Genomic DNA, 6,511 nt, shown 5'->3' on the forward strand with positions numbered 1-6,511 from the left:
CTAGCAGACTTGCGGTCCAAGATGCGGTCACAGGGGGCGTGGCCTGGGATGGTCCAGCTGCCCTCCCGCCACCCCGCCTTGATCTCTGCTTCCGGTCCAAGGTGCAGTGAGCAGATCTCCTCCCCACGCCCCTTTGCCAGGCAGTCCTGCCTTGGAGCCAGTGGACCATGGGCCAAAAGCTCTACAAACTGAGCCAAAATAAGAATTTCCTCTAAGTTGTGGAAGTCAGGTATTGCGTCTCAGAGACAAGACGGTAACTAAGACAGTTGCATCCTAGGTTAGTTAAGCAACTAAATACATGCATTGTGAATGATGGGGAAGGGGAAGCCAAAATATAGATTGGTCATGGGCCATTATGTCTGCAACTCATTTTCAAATCGGAAGATTTAAACCAGGCGTGGTGGCGCACATCTGTAATCCCCAGCACTCAGGAGGCTGAAGCAGGAGGATTGCTGCAAGTTTGAGGGCAGCCTAGACTACATAGTGAGCTCAAGGCCTGCCTGAACTACAAGACAAGACCCTGTCTCAAAAAAAACGAAAGAAAAAAGTGGAAGACTTAGGCCGGCAAACATTCACACATGGACAGGCTTGGTGACAGCACATAGGAGTTACACGTACTCCTTCTGCACCATGTCTGTGTATTTAAGACTACTCCACATGCAGGCGTTTTAAAGGGTGTTGGTCCTATGGGGAGTTCGAATGAAGGCTGCGGGAAGGGACGACACACAGCTGAGACGACACTGTCGGAGCGGACAAGCGTTGAGCGAGCTCAGGTACGGAAGGGGCAGGCGGCTCACGGGCCGCTCGGAGGAGTGTGGGGTGGGAGGTCGGACAGCAAGGGCGGGAGAACCCAGGGGAGTTTCGTTTTTGTTTTCGCAATCACGTGACCCTGTCCGGGTTTGCGGACGGGGGAAGTAGTCTGACACAGGGCCCAAGACAAAGGCACAGGTGGGAGGGTAATCACTGCTAGGCACCAGCGAGGAGTCCTGGGGAAAGGCCTCGAGAAAGTCACTCGCCTGCCCCCGCTTCGCCAAGGGCCTCTGCTCCATCGCTGGTGCTACTGTCCCGACCCTGGGGTGTTGCTGCCCCGACCCTGGCCTGGACTGGTTCATCTCCATGGGTCCCTGGTCCTGATTTCTCTAGTAACCCGGATGTAAGCTGGTCAGTCCCAGGCAAACCTCAGACCCAGGCGCCGTGAATCCCAGGCCTCGGGAGAAGCAGTCTCCCTGCGTGTGCAGAAAGGCGCACCACAGGCCTGGTGCGGCGGGTCAGGGCAGGAGGACCGGTGCCGCACGGAAGAGGCCATCCCCGCTGCGGAGGAGAAAACAAAGAACTTAGCTGGCGAACCTGCTGGAGACCTGATGCAGCCACACCCGCGGCTCTTCCGACCCCGGGGCTCACACACTTGCAGCCACTGCCCCTCTTGTCTTGTTTGCGGGTGTGTTTGCCAGTTTGGGTAGGCTTTTTTGTTATTTACGACCAGAAGCATGCCAGCCGACAGTGAAGGATCATTGTCGTCTGACAGATGTTTCAGAGAAGCACATACTCAAAAGCGGTGAAACCAGTAGAGGGGAAACCAGGACATTCCTGTTTTCAGGTCCAGGGCCTGAAACTTATAACAACACAACCTTCCAAAAGTATTTCCTCCAAGTCCCCACTGTACGTAGTATACTAGCATGCTTTCTGACAATCAGATACTGCCCCACAGTTTTCAAGCGTGGATTGTCTGTCTGCATATCTGAGTAGAAGCTGGGCCCCTCGCAGGCAGCCATAGTATCTGTGCAACCGCATTCCTGGCGCGAGACCAAGCCCAGCCCAGCCCAGCCCAGCCCAGCCCAGCCCCAGGTGAACTCTCTGTGCAGTCCGCAGGAGTGACACTGGGCTAAGAGCTTCCCATAAACCTGCCAGTTGCTGAGGTGTCCTCGCCTGGGATTTAATCCTCCCCGTGCAAGGACAGCTCCACAGGAAGCCATGCCTAAAGGGAGACATGGAAAGCAAACATCGAGACCTTTGTGTTTACGAAAGGCCACGGAAGTCTTTCTCAAGAAAAATGAAGTTTCACGTTTTTACCATACTGTCTTCACATGTTGAAAGTTACTAGCTCAGTAAAGAGCAAAGAAAGTAGTAGAAGTTCAGGTTAGAGAACAATTTGGAAGGTATCACATTTCAAGACCTCTTACAAGGAATGATCAAAATATACAAGGAATGTTTAAATGTTTTGAATTTATGTTAGAAGGCACATGGCCATTCACACCCTTCAGGATATTCCCCCTCTCAGCAAACGCACTTAGGTCTCTCTTCTTGCTACCCTCTGAACCTGTACTGGACGTCCTCGTTCACGTCTACACAAGATCCGATCAAAAATACGGGGAACGCCGCCGCGAGTGCCCCCCCACCACAGAAAGGCCGGCTCATAGAAACATTCCCGGGGTCCGCTGCTGTGCGACCTCTGGCTCTTCTCCAGGGCCTAAATGAGCAGTGCAGGGTATTGAGGCAGCCAGGACAGGACTTCCAGAACTGCTTCAGAAAGCGGCAAGAACCACTGGACGCGTGCTCAAATCGAGGGATGTGAAGAGCCACGTGTCTTGCACTCTGATGAGAGTTTATAAATTTCAGCGGTCATCCTGTTTCTCGGCCGTGCTGCGGTGAAACGTGTCGGGACCTGAATCCAGAGTCTCTGGTTCCAGCACAGACGCGTCACCACGGCAGGGTGCTTGTCTCCAATCACCGATGAGCTAGAAGACACCCACTCCCCGTGACTCAGCTCGGGCTCTGCGGGCCGTGCTCCCCTGGGCCAGGTAAACATAGCTTTGCAAACTGTGTTTCGCAGGCCCCCCTCCGACTTCGACTTCTGCCACGCAGGTGTAAGGCTTCGGGCGTAACCTGGTAGGTGGGAGTCCAAGCAAGTAAAGGGCGCATGGTGTCCAGAAACAGCCGCACCGAGGCGACTCCTTCACTGGACAGTGTTTACCTTGCCCCCAAAGTTATCCATGGAGCGGAAGAGATGACTGGCAGGCAGATACGCGGTCACGGTTGGAGGAAAGAAGGTGTGGTGTGCTGATGCACAGCAGCATTTATATAGACTGACAATGTGCTCTATATTTCAGCAAAGGTAGAAGAAAGGATTCTGAGTGTTTCCCCACCAAAAAAAGACACATGTTTAAGGATATAGACATTATATTCACTCTGATTTGAACACTGCACGATGTGTATGTGTATTGCAATATATGTGTATCCATAAATATGTAAAAAAAAATTTTTGAGGCAGAGTTTTGCTATGTAGTCCAGGCTGGCCCTGAACTCGCTATGTAGCTGAAGATGGTCTCGAACTTGTTATGATCTTCCTGCCTCAGCCTCCCAAGTGCTGGGATTACAGGCATGTGCCACCATACCAGCTTAAATATGTAAAATTGTGAAGTGTCAATTTAAAAAATAAATACATAAAGAGGGGTGGGATGGGGAGGCCTGAGGCCTTAGGAGGCACTGAAGTGATATTCCCTGATCGGAAAATGTCTTCAATAATAATCTAGAATTTTCTTTACATGGAGACATGGATCCAGATTAAATAAGTAAGGTCTATTTGTTTCATCAGATGAAAATGTTAATATTTTTATACAACTAAGAAATGCAGTGCATTTTATGTCTATGTGACTCTTGTGGAATTTATGTTTTAGTTTTAACTACTCTTGGACCCCAACAATATGCAGACGGAACCTTTAGTACTGTGGAAAATAAATAATGGAACACGTTTTGCAAGAGTAACGCTCAGCGAGGTTGACGGGAGTTATAATCCTGGAGCACTGCAGTGGGCAGCTGGAATTAGTTCTGTCCGGCTCCAATCCGCAGTCTCACAGGATTACACAATGAGTTCGTTTCTTCTGAGTTTAGAAAGGCTGGGGGGGGAAGTGGTGAAACCACAGGGCACTGGGCTTGCGTGCCTCTGTATCGTGTGAGCGCGGGGAGCCTAATAAAGTGGTGGGTCGGTCCCTAATTCAGTTTGACTCTTGTTACTGCTGCCATCCACCCGGTGCCTGCAAACTGGCGCTCTTCCCGAGCGAGGACTGTGCAGCTTAGCAAGTGCCCAAGGCCACAGTGTCATTCTGTATACAGGGGAGAGCTGAGCTCGCTGTGAGCCTGCACTTCCGCCTCCCAGGAGCCCAGCCCTGGCAGTGAGGAAGAGTTAAGATTCAGCTGGAAGGTGGAGAGGACGCTGGGTCCCAGCGGGAATCTGCTGGAGGCCGAGAGGGAGGAAGGTGCAGGGCGCTGAGGCAGACACGCTGCTCGGCCACTTGCTAAATTCGCGTCCCTCCTCTCTCCAAGCCCTGGGCTCCTCTGCGCAATCCCGAGGGTACTTCCTCCCCAGCACAGTCACAGGGCAGAGCAGCTACCCGCTAAATAACGGATCTAGAGACTGCTTCTGGGCAAGAGTCACTGCTAATGTGAGGTGTCGCCAGGGCAAAGCAGTGAGAGGTGCCATCTGGGCTAAAAGCTGAGCCGGATGATGACTGGGGTGACGCAAACGCGCCCCATTGGAACAGCAGGTCGGCCCAGGCCGCAGGCCTGACCAGCCGCGGCTGGGGCAAAGGGGACACGAGGGGGCGTGGCTGGGCCTGCTGGAGCGGCTGGGGGTGACCTGGCGGGGCCTTGGGGTGACCAGAGCTGCCGGGGAGGCGGGAGGTGGGCCGGCCACAGGGGGTGCAGCTGTGATGGGAGAGACAGGGGCACGCGTGGAAACCAGGAAGTCCGCAGCCGGAGCTCAGGGAGGCTCTTTTTTAACTTAAATCTCAGGGTGCAGGGCTCCCCCTCACCTGGCAAGCCGCTCAGCCACGCCCCTTTGTGCCCGGCAGGCCTGCCCTACTCAGAGGACACAGGCCAGCTGCAGGCCACGGTGTGGTCAGAACCCGCCCGGAAGACAAGTGCGTAACAGGTGTGAATCCCACGGCCCCAGGACTAAGGGAATCCAGGGATTCCTTCCCAGAAAGCTCCTGTGGAGAAATGACTCTCAACCTGAAAATGATCGGTTACCTCCCGAGAAACTTGCTTAAAAATAACAGGTGACTTTTCTCCCTGCAGGACTGGGGGTGGGACCCAGGGGTGCTCGCTCCTGACCTACACCCCCAGCTCTTTTTGTTTTTTATTCTCAGACAGAGCCCACTAAGTTGCCCAGGAAGACCTGGAACTTGGGAGCCTTCTAACTTTTTAAAACGTATATTCTGGGGTGTAGGAAAGAAAAATGAAGCGAGTCAAGCCGCTGAGCCCAGCTGTCCAAACTAAAACCCCCGCTGCCCACCCTGAAGGGCTCCAGGGCTGGAGCAGGCCCAGGCAGGAGCTGCTGCTCGTGTTTATTTTATATTTATGTTAATGTTTAAATGGTCAAAGTGCAAGCAGCAGCCTTGAAAGGGAAAATGGAGTGTACCAGTTAAAGCTAAGTAGTACCGTGGAGGGACAAAGGGAACTAATTTCTCTCCCCTACTCATATTTTTAAAGAGTCTCACTGTGTTGCCCAGGCTGACCTCAAACTCCTGAGCTTACGTGACCCTCCTGCCTCAGTCTCCCCTTTACCCTGGGACTACAGACAACCTACACTCAGATTGATTGATTGGTTGACTTTCTTGCTGAAGATTGAAGCCAGTGTCTCCTGCATGCCAAGCAAGTGCTCTACCACTGAGCTGCTCACACCCCCGCCCTGTGGTAACCTGTCCGTCTACACCTACAGGGGTTGCAGTCATTCCCTGGAAACTGCGGCACACTTGGCTGTCCCCCGATCGTGGGAGTATTGGTTTCTGAGACCTTTTTGTTGGTGTATGAGTTCATTATCCATAGATAAATCATTGTTGATGATTGTGTTTCAACCCACTATATTTGGAACATTTTTATCCCCTTCTCCCTAAATTAATTACTTTTAAAAAGTATTACAATAGTTTGAATATTTAGTATCTCTGGTTCTCTCTTTTTTTTTTTTTTTTTTGGTATTTTCCGGTACTGGGAATCGAACTCATGACCTTGCACTTGCCAGGCAGGTGCTGTGCCGCTGAGCTAAATCCCCAGCCCCTCTGTCTCTGGTTCTCTAAAAGCTTGACTGGACTGATAGACCTCCTGTGGGAATGATCAAGCTGACTTAAAACTAGAAATTCTATCCTGCTGAGTTCATGGAGAAATGTTATCAGATGAGGGCTTGCTGGTGTCTGTAAATCCCACGAGGCCAGTGACCTTTCCCCTCCTGGTCACCAGCTTCGGCTTGGCGTGACCATTAGCTTAGCCTCAGAACGCCTGCGCAGTGAGCAGGATCTGTCTTTGACTTTGAGGGGAATGCTTAAGCAAAGGAGCTCCAAAAATATTCTCACAGTGCTGGCATTAATCACATCCCTAGTGACCAATTCTCTTTACCAGATTTTATACCGAATGGTATGTTTAAAAATAAACAGGCACACCTCTCTGCATTGTCACATCCTGCCGACCGGGCGAGTGCTTTCGGGGACGTCACATTTCCTGTGTCGTGGCTGTGCAGAGA

Source organism: Chinchilla lanigera, unplaced genomic scaffold (genome assembly GCF_000276665.1).
Source record: "Chinchilla lanigera isolate Chin_1 unplaced genomic scaffold, ChiLan1.0 scaffold00049, whole genome shotgun sequence".
Taxonomy (NCBI): domain Eukaryota; kingdom Metazoa; phylum Chordata; class Mammalia; order Rodentia; family Chinchillidae; genus Chinchilla; species Chinchilla lanigera.